General features: G+C 46.8%; 1 protein-coding gene across 3 annotated transcripts in view; it reads left to right on the plus strand.

The window, feature by feature from the left end:
• ADD2 (adducin 2) overlaps nt 1–19682 on the plus strand; it is a 117816-nt gene that overhangs the window by 45510 nt on the left and 52624 nt on the right. Inside the window, exon 1 of one of the 3 annotated variants that reach the window (XM_017522017.2) lies at nt 15616–15715. The exons of the other annotated variants lie outside the window; for them this stretch is intronic. The gene's annotated coding sequence lies outside the window, so the exon portion shown is untranslated. Of the gene's footprint in view, nt 1–15615; nt 15716–19682 lie in introns of those variants that run through there. 3 annotated transcript variants of the gene reach the window in all.

A 19682-nucleotide genomic window follows, 5' to 3' on the forward strand; every position in this document is an offset into this window, starting at 1 on the left:
ACCGCCTTCCCTTCCTATGCATTATTAAAGCCTCCTTAAAAAGCAGCCGAGGGATCACTGGGGAGAAGATGAGCCAGCAGTGATTTCACATCTCTCTGTAAGAGGCAACATCTGCCACCAGAAAAGCTCAGGGAAAAGATCCTGCAGAATTGTAGCCTATGCCAAATCTAATAGAGATGGCCCTTGGACCCTGGGCTGATAAAAGTAGCTAATTTTTTCAAACGTGGCTAATTTTTGTACCATGGAATCCTTGAATGCTAAGTAATCTAGATGGGAAACTGTAAGCGAGACTTATGAGCCAAGAGTGCCTGTGATGAGATGAGAATTAATTAGCAGGAGAAGGCGGATCAGACAGATGTATGAACAGACAGATGGAGGCCAGAACCCTGCACTGTTTCCCCAGGCGTTTCAGCAACTCTTTCCCTTTGTGTAGTTCACAGCACTGGGGCTCACATTTAGCTCCTGCACATCCCCTTCTCCCCAATAATCAGGAGTGAGCTGTGGTATTCTAAAGCCCTCCAAATAGTACCTTTGTTTCCTTCATCTCCCAAAGGAAAGATACTGACTTCCCCAGGCAAACAGTGGGCTCGGCTCAGAGGGGGCATTAGCTGGCTGAGTTCTTTGTGTAGAGGCAACAACCTCCCAGCCCCCAGGACCTCACTGCTCTGGCTCTAAACAGACAGGATCCTCCTCTCAATGCCCACCTCTGACATCTCTTAGGGCCACCTGAGGATGGGTCAGGGAGATCTAGGACTAAACCCTGGTCTCGTCTGTCCAGTGCCTTTTCCTCGTGATGCAGTGCCCAGAATGCCATGCCAGCTTAGTGCCCTGCCTTCTCTGTATAGTGCAAGGGTCAAGTACATACTCAGAGATTGGGAGAAGCTTTCTATTTCATGTATATGTGATCTAAATTGGTCCAGATACTCATTGCATCCACATGTTTCTCAAATGGACAGGAATTAGTTGATGACTTACTGTAAGCCCAGTATTGAACAAGGTGCATGCATCTGGAGCTTTAGAAAGGCATGTCACTGGCTACATCCAGAGCTGTTTCTGGTTGATTGACAAAATGGTTTTGCAAACTGTGAAGACCCAAAGGCCTCATACTATATATTTTCACACAACTTCATGCTTTGGTTCCAGATCACTCACTTTGTCCTGTCTTCCTTCAGAATCATGGCTGGGTTCTCCCCTGCGGCCTGTGCCACTTCATCCTCTCAGCTCAATGAGGAGGGAGGGGAAGATTGAAAATACGACCATAAACGTTGCCTTGGGGCATCAGGTCCCACAGAATATTAGCAGTTTCATTTTGCCTGTGGTGCCTCAAAAATGAAAGGTAGAAGACACCCCAAAGAATTTCCATTTGGTGTCTTCTGGTGCAGAGCCTGCCACTCATTGGAAGATTTGATTAAGGGAAACTTAAGGCTGGTTGGTGCAATGTCTGCCTCCTCTTGTGGGACTGCCTGACGTGACACATATGGGCTAGCCATTTAGCAGGTGCTGCCTAATGAAGGCAGTGTCCCTGGGGAACGGCAGAACTCAGCAGTGCATCTCCGTGGGGTCCGTAGAGTGATTTGTCTTTTCTCCAGCAGCCCAGCTATAACTCCAGCAGGAGACCTATGCAGCCACACATGGTCATTGAGCCCTGGGGAATGAGGGGATTAGAAGGGTCTTGAGGTGTCCTCTGCTTGCACTTTGGTGTATACCGTCTCATGCACTGAACCAGTTCCTGTTGAGCGCACCTCTTATTGAACGCTGTTCTGGGTGCTGGGGATATGGTGAGGCACAAAGTCAGACAAGGCTCTGTCTGCTTAGAACTTCCAGTCTAGTGACAGGCAAAAGCCCAATCTAGTTCTTTGCTGTTTTTAGGATTTCAATAAAGAAGTTTCCGCAATGAACTTTCTGCTAATGTCATATAGTCTCTGTCCTTACCTTTGTCCCCTCCTTCAGTGTCAGCCTTCTGCTCACGTCTCCTTTCCCCCAAAGAGGAAACAATCCTGAGACAGTAGTAGGTGTTGACAGTGGAAGCCTGACCAGGCAGGGTAGTCCTGGGCAGACCTTGGGTAAGCAGACATTTCTTCCTTCTTTTCTCTTTCTTGCTGCATCAATTTCTAAGTACCCCTTACTTGCCAGGTGTCCAGGGCCTCTTATTACAATAAAGTAAGGCAGCCTGCATCCTCTTGTATTCCCCTAAGCACTCCATGTTTTCTTTGGGTTCTCCATCCTGTCAGCGCCTGATGTCTGCAAAGCACCAGGAAGAAAGCTGTCACATTCGGCCACATTGATGTGTGAAGGATTAACAAATATAGTCACATGTTGCATAATGACAGGGCTATGTTTTGAGAAATGCATTGTTAGGTGATTTCATCATTGCAGGAAAATCAGAAGTGTACTTACACAGACCTAGCCTGCTACACACCTAGGCAATATGATATAGCCTATTACTCCTGGGCTGCAAACCTTACAGCATGTGACCGTCCTGAATACTGTAGGCAATTCTAACACAATGGTAAGTATTTGCACATGTGGACATATAAAAGGTGTAGTAAAAATGTAGCATTATAATCTTATGGGACCACCATCACATATGTGGTCTGTAATTCACCAAATCATCATGCAGCATGTGACTGTATCTGATCAATTCTTCCTGGAATGCTGACTTTTAAAAAGAAGAAACATGTTAGTCAAATAAATCCTCAGATTATTGAATTTCAGGCAAAGAGAAGTAGGGGAGGATGTATAAGTGGCCTGGTGAGATTTGGGGCAGAGAGGCCAGCCTCATTTCATCCCCGTGGGTTAGCTTGCCTTGCCTCTCAGGCTCACATAAACTGTGGCTGTTTTGTCCTGCAGACACAGGACGTAACAAGTGTGTGCAAATGTGTGCATGTGTGTCCATGTCTTCTTGTTAGGTCACTGTTTAACTTGCATGTGTCTATGTGACTAATTTTGGCCCATAGGCCCATGGCGAGTTGGGGGGGGTCTGCCTTTTGAAGAACCTCTGTGTGCAGAGGCCTGATGTGGTACCATGCTCACATGTCCCCAGCATCCAACCCCAGAGCAGTCACTTTCGTCCTCTCACCCCTCTATTCACACAGTGGGGAAAGGCTGAGATATCTCACGTGTACCATCCCAGGGCTGCAATTTGGGAACAGAATAGGATTCATTTTCTTGACACTATCTTTCACCATTTGCAAATGGTAACTATTGCCTGTGGGACTCTTGAGAAATTATGAAGTGTTAATTAGCAGGAGCACTGTGTATTTAAAATATATGGCACACTTAAATAACTATTAAATTAAACCTACTTTGCAGAGTTAAGAAACCATCTGGTCCAAAAATGTGTGGACTTGAATTTTGCTGCATATATTAAAAGAAAGTTTTAAATGCTTTTAGAAATGGTCATTTTGTATTATGTTAGTTTCCTTAAATATGGAAATGGAGGCTGGAAACGGAAGCCTGGAAGCAGGCAGTAACCTGGCTGTGGTCACAGTGTGGGCTATTCTAGTTGACATTTCCATGTCTCAGAAACGAGGTTTTAAAAGCTCCTGATGGCCTGAAGGGGATTGAAACTAAAAAGGAAGCATTTCCTGCCATATTTTGCAGAGGTGTGGAGGACAGAATCTGAGAAACCTAGACCAGTCACTGACAACTAAATATCCCTGAGCCTTTTTTGGTTCAAAGCACACCCCTTTTGGCCTTGGTTACTTCATAAGTTCATTGAAGGGGTTGGGGAGAAGTTTCAATCAGGGCCTAGCAAGGTAAATAGAAATTTCTTCAAGTGTTTCTCCCTGAACTCCCGGAAAAGCCTGCTTTGCCTCACTAGCGCTTGCCTTGAAGAGGGAATTTAATACAGAAAATTTACACAGGTAATGGAGCTGAAAACAAACAAACTGGCAAAACAAGGCTTGGTGAGGCAAAGGGAGGAATGAGGTAGTGTTATTCCAGCCCAGGGGCCAGGGTCACCCTGCAGAAACTGGAAGGAACATGGTGGGCCTCTGGCAGAAGCTGGGGCCATGGAGGAGATGCTACTTGAGACAGAGCATGAGGGAAGAAAGGCCCTGGTGTCTCCTCCCATCTTCAGGCAGTGCCTTTCATTGCCCCCAACCCAGCATGGAGCCAGCTGCCATGGGAGCCTGCAGGGGTCAGTAGGAAAGGTTAGAGCAGTAAAGGCTCAGGCCAGGCTGCCTTCGAGGTCCCTGTAACTCTGACACTCAATGAGCTGGAAGCTTAACATATCTTTGAGAGTTTTCCAGTGGGAAAACCATGCCAACAGGCCAAGTGGTCTTCAGTAAGGCTTCCCTACTCCCCCACCATCAAAAACAAACATTGCCAAGGTGCACCTGCCTTTTCTGCACTGGACTTGCCTATGTGGGAGTAGGACAAGGCAAGCCCTCAAGGAAGGTGTCTGCGTGTGAGCAGGAGGGGGATGAGAGAGAGGCTAGGAGAGGGCTTATGCCTGTGGGTGGAAAGGGACTAATGGGGCCAGACCCAAAGGCACAGACATCACAGGGCTTCTCCCTTGAGCGGGGATGGTTACTGTCTGTGCAAAAAGGATATACCCCATCATAAAATAACTCGCAAAAGGGCAGTGTCCATAGCATGTTTTGCTAGAACACTTAATGTATTTTCACACACGGTACCTTTTTCAGAGAGTGCCTTCAATCAATACCTGTCAAACTGGATTGATTTTGTGTTCACTCACCCAGTGCACCTCTTCTCTAAGGAGGGCAAGTGGTATTGGCAGGCACGCTCTGACGTCAGCCCAGGACCGACTCCTCACACAGGCATCTCAGCTGTGGTGAAATCTGAGGTGCAGACTGACCCACACTGTGGGCTTCAGCCTCTTTATCTGTAAAGTGAGGGGGTTGGGTATACCCTAAGGGCCTTCCCGACTGCCATGCTGGAGCCCAGCCCAGGTCCTGGCAGACAGGTACTGGAAATGGCCCTTTAAGGCATGAGGAAAGAAAACACATATAGAACATGGCCTATGAGGTCCAGACAGCACTGCTGTGGCCTCAGGCATGACAAGAGTGACCAGCAGAAGCTCCCTTTTAGTAACTCTAGGCCTTTACGTGTCTTTCTTGAACATGACATTGGGAGAATGCAGAACACAGCAGTGTTTCTTCTAAATCCACTTTTCTCTGTCATACCCTTGCCCTTGAACCTCACAAAGCTTCTCTCTCAACAAAAGGGCCCTACAAAACCACAGATGTCCTTGGAAGTCCCATCTTCCTGTTCTTACCCTGTCTCCCTTCTCTGGCAATTCTGCATCCAATTTTTATTATTTTTTGAGATGGAGTCTCCCTCTGTTGCCCAGGCTGGAGTGCAGTGGTATGATCTCAGCTCACTGCAACCTCCACATTCCCAGATTCAAGCAATTCTTCTGCTTCAGGCTCCCAAGTAGCTGGGATTATAGGCATGCCTCACCACACCCAGCTAATTTTTGTATGTTTTAGTAGAGACAGGATTTCACCATGTTGGCCAGGCTGGTCTCAAACTCCTGACCTGCCTTGGCCTCCCAAAGTGCTGGGATTACAGGCATGAGTCACCACGCCTGGCCACTTCTGCATTCTAAAGATCCAGGCCAGGCCCCATGGCTCATGCCTGTAATCCCAGCACTTTGGGAGGCGAAGGCAGGTGAATCAGGAGGTCAGGAGATCGAGACCATCCTGGCTGAATGGTGAAACCGCATCTCTACTAAAACACAAAAAATTAGCTGGGTGTGGTGGCATGTGCATGTGGTCCCAGCTACTTGGGAGGCTGAGGCAGGTGAATCACTTGAACCCAGGAGGCAGAGGTTGCAGTGAGCCGAGATGACGCCGTTGCACTCCAGCCTGGTGACAGAGCAAGACTCTGTCTCAAAAAAACAAAGATCCAAAGAGCTAGTTAGGAAAGGTAGGCTTTTCTGGGAGTTCAGGGAGGATAAGGGTCTGAGGGAGTGGAAAATTTAGGAATACTCATACAGGAGTCATTTTTATCCTGACTCATTTACAGAGATGAGTAACAGCAGGAAAAGAAGGCAGTTTAGTGATGAATGGGAGGCACTGGAGCCCTGGAGAGGGAGAGGGAATTAGGTGTTGGGGAATGGAGGGACCTGGATAAGGAAGGGGAAAGTTCTGCTGGACCCAAACCTCATAGGCAGGTTACGTGTTGGAGAGTGTTGGGGCTGGTGTGGGCTTTGTCTGGAGTGAGTGTTTCTTTTAAAAGAATGGGAGATTATCTTAATGGTAGCTCGAGGGGCTTGAAAGCCACAGGATAACTTTATCCTATCGTCCTAAAAGAAATGGCACAGTACCAATCTTCCTGCTCTGAGTCTATGGCAGACACTGGAAATCAATCCTAGCATTCTTCCCATGGATTGCGAAGAAGGACTCAAGCCCTTCTAAGGTAGCCACCACTGATCAATCAGAGCCTGTAATGTAGTATAAAGCTTTGTGACCATTTGGCTGTGGACCAGAAGAAGTCATGGATGGTTTTTCTAGAGCATTTTGAAATCTAACCATGTGTGCGGGATGCATTGCGGGGTGCGGGCTGGAGAGAGAGCAGTGGGAGAATGCAGTGAGAATGTAGGCTAAGCGCTGTCTATATCTCCTACCCATTTTTGTGTTGAATTCGGTAGACCAGATTTTTAAAAAATTTTCTTGATGTGGGCTCTTTTAGTGGGTAAAGCTACCTCCCCCATCCTGGGGCATGCATGCCAGGTGCCTCTCCTCTTTTGTCTACCAAAATGAGCTTCTCAGTACCCAGTCACGGAAGAACACAGGCTATATTAGAGGTGAACTCTTGTCTTTTTTTTGGATCAAGTGTTTTTCGCCCATAAAAGCATTAATACAAAAGTCCCGATTTATACATTTCCATCAAATTCATTGAAATTAGGAAACTGGTATTCTGTCGCCAACATTTCCATTCTCCCAGGAATTGTTCTGGGCCCTCCATAAGGCAAGGATGATAAAACTGTTTTTTCCCCCTAGCAAAAAGGATGGGATTACTTCTTGGTTGACCCTGTTAGGGAGTGATGAACTAGAGCAGTCAAAACCCATTAGCATTGTCTGGGTGAGCTGCTATTCAATTCAGAAGCATTGATTGGGCCCAGGGACAAATGCTACTAAAGGTCAATGGCTTGCTTCCACTCTATCCCACAGCGGAATGCTGGGCTCTCACACGCTGTCACAGTGGCCCAGTGCTGTGGCTGACTGGATCTACAATCTCTGCCCCTTTGTTTCCAGTCGTGTCCTTTGTCATCATGGTGCTACTGATGACAATAACATTCTTAAACCTCACTAGTCAAAGTGTGGTCAGTGGACCAGCAACACTGGCATCACTGGGGGCCTTTGCGACATGCAGACTCTCACCCCAGACCTGCTGAATCAGAATCTGCAGCTTAGCAAAATCCTCAGGTGGTTTGTATGTACGTCACAGTTGGAGAAGTGCCATGACAGTTCTGGAGGCCAGAAGTCCAAAATCGTGGTGTTGGTAGGGTTGTGTTCCATCCAAGGTTCTAGGGGAGAATCCTTCCTTGCCTCTCCCAGCTTCTGATGGCTCCTGGTGTTCCTTGGCTTGTGGCTGCATCACTCCAGTCTCTGCCTCCCTCTTCACATGGCCATCTCCTCTGTGTCTGTGCCTTATAGGGACACTTGTGAAGGGATTTAGGGCTTACTGGGATGATCCAGGATGATTTCAGCTTGAAATGCTTAACTTTATTACATCTGTGAAGATCCCTTTTCTAAATAAGATCACATTCACAGGTTCTGGGGGTTAGGACAGAATATTGGGTTGAATATTCTTCCCCCACCCCCTGCCAAATATATATATATATATGTGTGTATATATATATATATATATATGTGTGTGTGTGTGTGTATATATATATACACACACACACACAGACACACTCATATATATAGACACATATATATAGACACATATATATACACACATATATATGCGTCTATATATATGTGTGTGTGTGTGTATATATATGTATATATATATGTATATATATGTGTGTGTATATATATATATGTGTATATATATATATATGTATATATATATATTTGGCAGGGTATGGGGGAGGAATATTCAACCCAATACAGATTCCCTTGGAACAATCCCAGATAGCGTTCTTCCCAGTTCCTCACTTGTACTCACCTTCTTCAGCTAGTCCAGCCTAGTTTTCTTTGACTGTAAACTGCCAAATAAGACCAGCATTATTGAATGCTTCTTCTATGACAGGCATTATCCTAAGTGTTTTACATGGATGAACCCATTTCATTCCAACAGCCCCTTGGGGTGGCTACCATAATTACTGCTCTACTTTACAGATGTGGAAACTGAGACACAGGGTGTTTCAGTAACCCTTGCTTCTCTTAAAAGTACATCCAGGATACAAACTAGGCAGACTGCACTTTCTTTGTTCTTTTCCTTTATGGGATAATGCTTCTGAAATTATGAAGAGTTTAAAAGGTCATCTTCCTGACAGAAAAGAGAGGAGGTCGAGGAGAGAGATGGTGTCAGGGGTCTTTGTTCCACTCTCTGGAGAGGTTTGGGCAAAAAGAAGGCCAAGATACAGTGTGGGCATCTGTCCTGTCCACACGTGACACTGCGTGAAGTTTGGGGCCCCCTAGCTGTTGGCATGTAGAGGATGTAGAGCACATCTCCCTCACCACTGAGTGGCCGGCACTTAGTCCAGTACCTTGCCTCTGTGCACAAGCATGGCCATGGCCAGCAGCAATCCTGATCCTGCAGCCTTGAGAGGTGGCCCAAGTCAAGGAGACCTCAAAGCAAAAGCAGAGAGCCCAGCAGTGGGGACCAGAGCCACAAGAGACATGACAGCAGACCTCCTTGTGGGGAGCTTAGGGGAGCAGCCCAGAGCCATGCAACCTGGCCTGAGCTCAGGAAAACCCGTGTGCAGAGTGCATTCGTGGGGATAGTGTGGGGGTGGGGGACAGAGACATAGCTGCCCTGGGCAGGTGCATGACTCCATTAGGAAGCTGGCAGCTGAGCCAAGTTCTGAATCCCTTATGAAAAGGCCACCCAGAAATGCAGGGGGGACATTTCTTATGACAGAGGTACAGCAATGGTCACCATTTAGAAATGAGCACACAGTGGTAGAGGGGCTCACCGAAGGTCACACAGCTGCTAAGCCCCTCGCTCCACAGCATGGAGTGGGCCCTGGAATTTCAGGCTCATGGCAGAGCAGTGCCTGGCACAGTGCCTAGACAGAGAAGGCACTTGAAAGTATGTATATTGAGTCTACCCCAACACCTTTTGCATTTAACACCATGAAGGTACATGTTTCCATAAAACAGCTTTTAAAGGGCTATGCCATGTGTGCATCATCACAGAAGGTCTTTAGGTGGATATTCAGTGTGGCCCCATCACTGGGCACTTTTGGTCCATACTCTGCCTTGAGCTAATACATTTCATTTGTTTGCTAACCATTATGTGAAGCCTTATTGAATGTGCTTGAAATGCCCTTATTCTAAGTGGTGAGAGGTGGGGTATCCCCTTGCATTTACGCTCTTTAGACCATTCATGATTTTTGGCCTTGGTTTGCATTTTTTTTTTCCAGTCCAAAAATCTAACCCCTTCCTTTGAGTTCCAAGCTCAAAGAAGCGCCTCCTGAGGTGTAAGTGTGTCAGGAGATGGCTGGTCACAGCCTTTTGTGCTTATAATTAATGGCTGGGCCAAGAGGGTCGGGGGATTAGCTGAAAAAACCTGTAACCCCATCCAGACATTCTCACCAGCCACGCAAGCAGTGTTGTAACCAGCACCAGGGGCTGCAGATTACCTGCTCAGACAGAAAAGCAGAGCCCACCATTTAAAGCTAAAAATCTATCTATGTCTTCAGTGCAGAAATTCAGCAGCAGACATAACCTGCCTGTTTTATTAAGCTCAGTTTTAGATTCGTTGATGTTCCCTTGAGAAATTTTTCATGGAGCAGTCAGCCCAGATGCATGCTTGCTGACTAGATAGAATCCAAACTGTGTTAAAAAAAAAAATCCAATTGTTGCAATATCAAGAACCCATATGAGGAATGATTTAATAGTAGCACCTAACATTTATTAAATCTTTACTATTTGTCAGGCCCTGTGCAAACCCTGTGCTTTCATATATTATCTTATGTAATCCTCTGAGAAAGGACTGTTCTCCACATTGTACAAAGAACCTGAGGTTTAGAAAAATTAAGCAACTTGTTCAAGGCCATATAACTAGAAAGATGCAGAGCTGGGATTCAATCCTAGCCTGCATTTGTAGCCATGGTGCTGTATGGTGGAACCAATTCCCTGGGTCCCTTATGTAGGGAAGTAGTTTGGGGCCCCTATTATTTATCCCCTCCCCACCATAGTTCTTAATTTTCTCTCTACTCCCAACTTTGGGAAAACACAGGGCAGAATCAAACGGCAGATTTGGAAGTGTTCCTGTAGAGAGAATATAGAGGATGGGAACTGTCACTGATTGAGCACCTACTATGTGCCGTGACCCTCTGGAGAGCACTTTGAGCCCTTGTGATTTTCATGGGCTGAGCCTAATCAGAAATACAGGTGGTGGAAAAATTTCCATCTTCATCTTAGTCTGTTGCCTTATGACATTAAGCTCTTATTTCACAGTAGAGGAAGAGGCTTCCTTAGCAGATGTACTGAAATACACACTGAGTGAAAACCTTTTTGGGAGCCATACACATCAGTTTGCCTTGTTGTAGCTCTCAGGACACTGTACTGGACAGAAGTAGGAATTGACAAAGACAGCAAATCTGGTTTACTGGTAAGCTCTGAATCCAGGTGTCAAGGGGCTCTCCCAAGGCCCTCATGGCCTGTTTCTCTTGTCTCATCCTTCAGCTCCCTGACCCCATATATGATATGCCACCCACCATGTAAAAGGCAGTCCCAAATTGGTGACACTAACTTCTAAGTTGAGTTCCTTTCTCCATTGATTCTCAGACAGACATTTTTCCCTGCATTTTAACATCTTTGAAGTTGGGATGTATCTCTCAATCAATGATGATTTATAATGATAATTAGCAATGTTTTTTTTTCTCAGTAATATTGAAAATAATTGGTGTGCCAATCAATCGAGGATATCTTAGAATTGGAGAATACAGTAATGCCAATGCTCGTTTTATTTTTACCCCGCTAGCAAATCAACACCTGGGCTTGTATCTCTCTGCCTTCACTTCTGAGACCTGTATCAAAGAAAGGTCTTCTTTATGCTCATCTGTATGACTCACCTCCCATGTCATTCCTTTAAGCAGGAGATGTCCTAGAAGTGAGGCTGATCTGGGTCTCCAGTATCTGATAGCCCTCAAATTTTTATCATGATGTGTATTTTTCATTCCCTCCTTCTTCTATCTTAAAATAGTTTTATAGCATTGCAGGGAATTGCAAAGCAGGGGATCATATTTTAAGATTTGTGGGCTCACCTAAGTATTTATTTCCTTGAGTCTGATGTTAGTAGCCCAATCACTCCACCATCCATAAATGAATTTGATTGAATTTTAAGTTTTCTATAAATGGAGTACCATTTTGTAACCTGCATGTGGGATTGGGCTGGTTTCCTGACAATTGTCCTTTTATATCTCTCATTGTAATTGGAACAATCATTAAGGTAATTTCTTTGTTCATGTTAGTATGGAATTTGCCTGAAGGTATTAAAAGTCACTTTTAATTATGTGTGCATCACACTTATTTCCAGAAAACATGTGGCTTTCTCATCACATTTTGCCAGAAGCTATTTTCCCTGAAGGTTGTATCTTAGGAGACTTGATTTCACCTTATTTGAGAATAAAGGAAAACAATTAGAAATATCTTGAGAAAATATACTTCAGAGGAAAGTAAATGATCTGGAGGACTCAAAAGAGGCATTTACCTCTAACAACCTGCTATAGGAAACAGAAGAATGTCAGAAAACTGTTGTCCTTAGTATATATGTTCAAAAAGACATGGCTTCTAAGAAATAGGAGAGTCATAGGGGAGAATAGACTAAGATGAAAGATCTGAGGTGAAAATGGAGATAAAGTAAGGATAGTATGCAAAATGATAAAATGTTTAATATCAGCATTAAAATCCACATTAATTTTGCCGAATTAAAATCAGTGAAGTGGGAAATACTGACTAACTGTCAGGGAAATACTGACCAATCGTCAGAATGTAAGGAAAATGTCAACAACAGAATCAGTGAGAAGATAATGATAGATTTAGAGAGCAGAGATCCAACACATGGATAACTGGTGATCCTGCAGGAGACACTAGAATAAGACTATTCTGACCTAAAGACAGGTGGGAATATGTTTTTCAGGGTAGGTGACCTACCATAACAGCCTCAGAAACTCCAATCAAATAGATGCTCAGTGGGCTGCTCACAGTGACTTCCTGCTTTCTTCTATTTGATGGCTGCATCATTTCTTAGAGCCTGGGAGTTTCCACTGCATCCTCTGCCTCCAGCAGGGAGGCAAGGGAAGAGAAAGGGAGTGGAGAAGGCACCTCTGCTCTTAATTGCCTTGACTTTTAAGAGGGGATGTCATTATTTCTGTTTACTTTCCACTGGCTTACTTTCCCTAACGTCCTGTCCAGACAGAAGCAGGGCTGGGAAACATGGGCACCCAGGAAGAAGAGGAATTGGATTGGGGAGCATATAGCATTGTCTCTGACATATGGATATGCAAACATACACACAGAAATACACAGAAGTTGAAATAGCTCTTTCTTTAATATCCCCATAATAAAATTCAATATGTGAAGTGGGAAATACTGACCAACTGTCAGAATGTAGGGAAAATGTCAACAATAGAACTAGTGAGAAGAAAAATGATAGATTTAGAGAACAGATATCCAACATGGATAACTGGTGATCCTGCAGGAGACACCAGAATACAGAATCGTCAGGGAGAGAAGTGGACAGGCAAACAACATATCTCCTGTTTTCACCATCCTGTTCTTAACATTCTATAATGGCCTGAGCCTCACTGCTCAGGCTTTTGAGATGTCTCCACATGGAGGCTCCAGAGGCCAGCAGTTCCCCATGTGACCCTTTGGACCTCCCACCCTGAACATACTCTCTCTGCTTCCCGCCATCTCCTCTCTCTGGCCTTCCTCCACACCAGGACTCCCAAGTCTCATTTCAGTTTTGAATGTTCACAGGCTCCCTAGTCTGGAGAGGGAAGGGATAGTATAGGATTACCCTCCAGTTTTAGATGCAGAGTGTTCCTATTTTCTCTTATGCCCAAACAGTAGGGGTAAAATGCCCAATTATAATAAGCCCACAAAACAACTTTGACCTTAATGTGCCAAAAGAGCATTTATTTCCTCCTCTTATGGCTTAGGATATGGTTTATTCTATTAGACAAAGAAGGACCCATACCCAATAGCTGTTTCCTGGATTTCTGGGTGGGGGGTGGCTGGGGGTGGGAACAAGATAATCCTGTCACATGATCCAGTGAGTTACACTTCACATTCCCATTGAAGGACAGATGCACTCAGATTGGGCCAAAGAGCAGAATCAACTATTTCATGTTTGAATTTGATTGAGGCGAAACTTTTCAAAATGTAGCTCCATTGACTTGCCTGAAGACAAAAGGCAGGCAAGGTGACTGCTTAAAAATACCTGTGACTGGATTCCAGGACAGCCTGAGGTGGAACAGTGAATCAGAGTCAGCTCGACTGGACAGCCTTGATGGGCTTTTACCTGCATAGTCTCCCAAGTTTGACCTTTTCACTGAAGGCACTGAGTGTGGGAAGACCGAGCCCAGCCATCTTGCTAGCTCAACACGGTCTCTGCATCACCAGGGCTTCCGCAACAACCCTTTCTTTCCTTTCCATGAAGGCCTGAGGTCCACATGGGTTTGTGATCAGTGGCAGAGGCTGCTGATGAGTGGGTTAAAGCCCAGTACTGGAGCCTCGAGGTTGGGACCCCGGTCGCCTTCATGAACTTACACTGGAGCACTGTGCCCCAGTATTGTAATCATTGCTCTGTGAGCCGCTCCCCACACTCTTATCCTGGGCCTTTTGAGAAATGGGATTGCGATTGCATCCCTTCGCATCCCCAGTGGTAAGCCAGGTTCTGACCCCTGGCAGGTATTTAGTGGAAGGACTGTCTTGAGTCCAGATCAAGCAGGTCTCAGAGGTGGCTGTACCCACCCTGCAGTGACTGGCAGACCTGGGAGTGCAGGTGGGTAACTCACCACCAGCTGTCACCACTGCAGCCCACCTGTCCTCTTGAGGGGCCAGCAGCATCTTCTTTACCTAAAAGCTCAGCTCACCTTGTCAGACTGAGTACCAGAGGTGTCTACTCTCTGCCTTGCCTCCTAGTCCCCATTTCTGTATTGGGAAAGAGCTTGGTTCTGAGCCCCACATGCCAGAAATGGGAAGCAGAATCATCCTTTCTGGTGCTGCCCAAGTCCCCAGGGCTTCTGCCAGGAATATAGAACCTGGGCTCTGGCCATGTACTGATGTCCATTCCCCCACTTCCTATCAGGTCCCTGGCATCTGCTCACCTTTGTTTGAATAAGGGGCAGAAAGTGTGGTGAAGTTAAAAAAAAAGAACAGGCTTTAGAACCAGAGGGGTTCAAACCCAGGCTATGCCTTTCACCAGCTCTGTGGCCTGAATCAAGTCATCCAGGTTCCTGCAGCCTCAATTTCCTGTCCTGAAAAACTGGGCTGGGTCCTTCACTGCAGGGCTGGGCATAGCATTGGGCACCTACTGGAGTTTCACAGCTTTTGTTGATTGAATAATGTCTTTCTTCAAGATCTAGCTCAGGACCTTGGTCCTCATAATGTGCACCCAAGGTTCCCAGTGTCCTTTCCCAACAAGCATTGAACACATTCATTTCTGATCACCTCGGCATTTGTTGTCAGGGCCCTGTAGTATGTTGGCCTTAACAGTTAATTACATATTTGCGTATATGTGCATATATCTATGTATGTATCTATGTATGCTTCATTTGCATGCATGTTTTTCATGAATACGAACGTGACTATGGGCCTCTAGCAGGCAGGGTCCTGTCTCATTTCTCCCAGCCATCTTCCTTCTCACGTTCAATTCCAGTTCTTACTCACTCCTGGGCACCAACAGATACTTGACAAATAACTGTTTATTTAGTTAGAGGGTGTGGAAATGATTCCAAGTCTGTAAGAAAGAATACTCTGTCCATTCATTCCACCACAGTCCAATTCCTGGGTAGAAGAACAGAAAAAAAATGCCTACCAACTGTTAGGTTTGAGGCCGCTTTCTGGAGGGCCTGAATTTTTAAAATTCACTGGACTCTGCTAGGAACATGCCCAAAAGTAAGTACTTATGGGGCCTGCAGCAGTAAGGGGTTAAAGGATTCTTCCAATTAAGAGGGAAGACAGCAATGTCTTTTTTCTTCTTTTCAACTATTTCAACTTCTTTTCAACTGTTTCATCTTGGACACAGAAAGACTTTACTATTGCTGTCCTGCCTCTTTCTCGCTTTCTTCTTTTCAACTATTTTGGCTTAAATGATCACAGCAGTTAATACCTAATCTAGAACTTTGCAAAATTCAGAACTGTTTGAAGAAATGATGATAAGCTTCCCCATAATCCCACCCACTAGAGGGATGAGCTTTCTGTTTATCTGAACACATCAGGCAGGGCGCGGTGTAGTCCCTTATTCAACTGTCTTCATGTTTTTCTGCAAAAGTAGCAGCAGCTCAGCCCCGACCGTCTCCTCTCTCACTTGTGGGAGTCTCATTCAGGGATCGGTGAGTCTGGCTTCTGACTTCAAGCCTAAGTCCTGGAGCAAATGCTACACTGCCCTTGTGGGGAGCTGACCTGTGGGGTTGGGGCCTGGGGCGTTCAGAGGCCAGCACTGCTGAAGGACCCATGGCCATGGCTGTGGAGGAGAACTTGGGAAATGGCAGCTTGTGTCTTTCCACTTTCAGCTGTGGGTGCTGAGCCACACAGACTGTCTGTTCCTGTCTGGAGAACCCCCCACTGAAGTGGCAGGAGACGGCACCTGCCTCTGCTCACGGCACATGAAGCTGAAGCTGATTTTAACAAAAAGTCAGACAACGCAGGCATCTGTTACTCTCCTTATAGACCTTTTGTTCCTCTTATAGCCACAAGGAATGCTCCATGGAAATGCGATTTCATACTTCAGTGGTTACATGTACTTGGTCTTCAGTGGGACAGGGAAGAAGGCGCTTGGTGACAGGGAGCGTGTTTTGTGATGTGTAGTCTCCAGCTGCCCTCCTACCAGGGTGAATCCCAAGCAGGGACTGCTGAGGGGCTGCAGAGGTGTGAGGAAGTGAGCTGGCCAGGGTGAGAGGGAGCTCCTGAGCTCCTCTGTGCAGAGAGGAGGGTCCCAGGCGAGGCAGGTGAGGGGGTGCTCAAGGGAGGAGGTGAGAGAGACACAGAAGAGGGCAGGGCTGAACATGGGAGAGCCATGGGCGTTGCTGTATGTGATGTGTGGTGTGTAATATTACCTTCTCTGTCTCCCCATAGTTAATGTCGGATTTGTTAGTGTAAGAGTTGCACTCTGTTGCTGAGATTCTGCCTCGAATTAGGCAAGAAGGGTAGCTGAGGGGCCAGCCACTGAGTTATATACCAAAAGAGGAGGTGATTGAGGCAATGAGGCACCTGCCATGTATTCCTCCATGAACACTCAGCACCTTATCCTTCAGGGTCTGTCTCCTCATACTGTATGGTGAGCTCCCCTTGGGCCTCGCTTGCTGCTGGGACCCCAGGGCTGGACAGTGCTGCTTTGTTAAGCTGGCCTATCTCTTCCCAATTTACCTTCAACTAACATTTGTTCAGCACCTAACTGGCACCAGGCCCTGTGGCAACAGGGAGGATAGGGAAACAGAGACACAGGCCACCTGCCAGGAGTTCACGGTAGTAGATTGTTGCTGTCAGGCTAAAAGTGGAATGGAAGAGGTGAGTCAAAGTGATGTGAGAGCCTGAGGGTGGGGATGTAGGGGGCAGGCTCCTGGAGGAGAGGACACCTGAGCTGCAGGGAGGAGGTGAAGACAGGAGGGTGTTCCTGGCAGACACCAGCCCCGACAGAGAATCTGCTTTGTGCCTCTTGGGTCCTGGGAATAGCTCCTGGAGAGCAGGGCCAACGTGGAGAGGTCAGGGGTCTGGAAGCAGAGGTGTCATCTGAGTCTCAGACTCATACTACAGGGTAGCCATCCTCAAGGAGAAGGGGCTGGGCAGAGGGAAAAAGGCACAGCTCCCAGTTGGGCATTGATGGGCCTGAGTTTTCAACATGGGGTGTGCATTTGGTTTGACAAAGCCAATTCGGATTTAACATTTTGTATTTGGAAAATGTGAAAACTATACCTGCCATTTTGGTAATAGAAGTTAAGTTTGACTAGCTTTTGCCTGAAAAAGCAGGGATTTTTTTTTTAAGGGTTAAGGAACACTGCTCCTGGTGACAAGATGGGTTTTTATTTTAGCAGGGCAGTGACTGGTGTGGGCCAGGAAGGACTGTGGACCAGAGATCATTAAAGGACGGGGAGATGGAGGCATGATTCAGGGCCTGGTGCTCCGGGTGGGGAAATACTTAGGACATAAAACCAGAAACCTTAGTGACCAATTAGATGTGCAGGGCAAAAAGAGGGCATCAAGATGGGATCCCATGGTAGGATGTCTGGTTGGTAGGGGGCAGAGAGGAAGGGCTGGCTGGGGAGGCTGTGGTGTGGGGTGAGCAGGAGTGATGGTCTGTTTGCAGGTTGATTTTTAAAGAAGCTGCAGGACACGGGAGTAGGCAGGGGCCCCTGAGTATTTTAATGTCCAGGGTCACAGAGCAGTGGGCAGCCAACAAGGACTAGAATGTGCTGCCCTACCTCCGGTGGCCTTGCTGCCCGGATTGACTGCACACCGAGAGCACGGGGCAGGTGGCTGTGAGGGGGCTGTGCCTCTGCTGCTCTCTGAACCATCCAGGGGGTGTCAGGCATCTGCTTTCACTACATGGGGTACCGTGGTTCATGCTGTCCCTTGCATCTTTGCTCTGCTCGAGGGATGTGGGGGCTGGAAGCTGGAGAGAGCTAGGTTCTCAAAGCATGTGCTGGGAAGCTGAAGGCTGCACAAGAGGTGATGCTGTGCTTGGTACAGCAGCTCCAGCAGGCTCAGAGGGTTCTGTCTGGCCAGGATCATCTAAGCTCCCCCAGGGCAGCAGCCCTGTTGTAGGTGTCAGGGCCTCTCTAGAGTAGCCCTGGCATTAGGCCTCTTTCTTTCTCTTCCCTTCTCTCATGAAAACTTGCTGATCTGGTGCCTGTCCTGACCTATTCAGCCCAACTCCGCCATCAGAGATTAGACAGTTTCATTGCCACAGGACAATGGTTTCTAGATAATATAATGGCCTCAAATATCTCTCAGGGCTATTTTCATTTTAATCAGGGGGTAATACCACAACCCAAGGAATGCCACTCTGATGGGGGATTTCAGCAGTGATGGGAGTTGGGATGGGAATTATTTTGTTTACTGTATATTTACCTTGGGGCAAATGTCTGCCTTCTTACCAGAAGGTGCAGGCTACTTCTGGGGGCAAAGGATTAATTCTATTAGTGCACACAAAAAATAGCCGAGATTTTGAAAACTTAAAGCTTAGGAAGTTATGGCCACAGGGCAGCCTCAGGCCTTCTGGGGAAGGGGAGGAGGCTGGTGCTTGAGGCTTCAACATTGGTCCTTAGGGAGGGCAGTGGAGATACATCAGCAAACCCTACCCTGAGGCCAGCCCTGGAAGGGAGGCCATTGGAGAGAGTCAGTATCTAGTGGTGGCTGGGACGCTGTTCTAGTGAAAAATAGAACCTCTGGGAGGAGGACCTTAGCCAGCACTGGATGTGCAGAGCACAGAGTCTTGCTCTTAGAAGCAACTTGCAAGTTCCTAAGTAGATGAGGACCATCTAGGCACTGAGCCTGGATGAAAACGCTGAGCCCCAGGCCCCTTGGCTGGATTGAGGAGGAGGCTGAGCCTTGGCGGGTGTGCAGGGTTCCTGGACTCCCACAGGCACATTGTACCTACCAAGATGAGTTCTCCTTGTCCCTCATTGGCAGGAGGAGTCCCTCTGAATGGCTCTACTCTGGACAGCATTGGGTCAGGGATGGACCTGAGCTGCCAGTGAGCCCAGAGCCATGGGCAGGTGGTGGTAGGGTGGGAGTGATCAGGGATGCTGCCAGCCCTGGGTGAGACAGCCCCCAGCAGCTCTGGGTCAGAACAACAGAATGTCCAAGTGAAAATGGAAAACAATCACTTGTAATCACTTATCTTTATTTTTAAATATTTTGACAATCAATGTGTCAAAGACCTTGATTCCTAGGAGTTTTGGGGTAGTAACTCACCCTACTTTGTAAGGTATTAACAACTTTAGATTCCTCCTTCAGTAGTACTTTACGACCTATTATCCAGGTATTAGCTAGGGGCCTTTCTTCTCCTCGAACTCTAGGTGAAATTGTCTTGAATTTACCGATGGATGGCCAGTGCAAATCTGAAACTCTCCCATTTTCCTGGGATGTGATATTCTTCAGGCTGCTTCTGCCTCGTGGGCTGCATCCAAACATCACTCACACTAGCATCTGTGAGTTTAGCAGCTGTTAGTGAAGTGCTTTGGGGGTCTCAGGAAGGCAGAGCCTTCCAACCCAGCAACTTGCAACCCCGCTCTGGGCTCGTGCAGGAGTTCCACGTTCTGTACCCTCCACCAGGCCAGGGCAGCCTCTTTCCTTGGAGGC

The sequence above is a fragment of the Cebus imitator genome, unplaced genomic scaffold (assembly GCF_001604975.1).
Source record: "Cebus imitator isolate Cc_AM_T3 unplaced genomic scaffold, Cebus_imitator-1.0 Scaffold23, whole genome shotgun sequence".
Classification (NCBI taxonomy): domain Eukaryota; kingdom Metazoa; phylum Chordata; class Mammalia; order Primates; family Cebidae; genus Cebus; species Cebus imitator.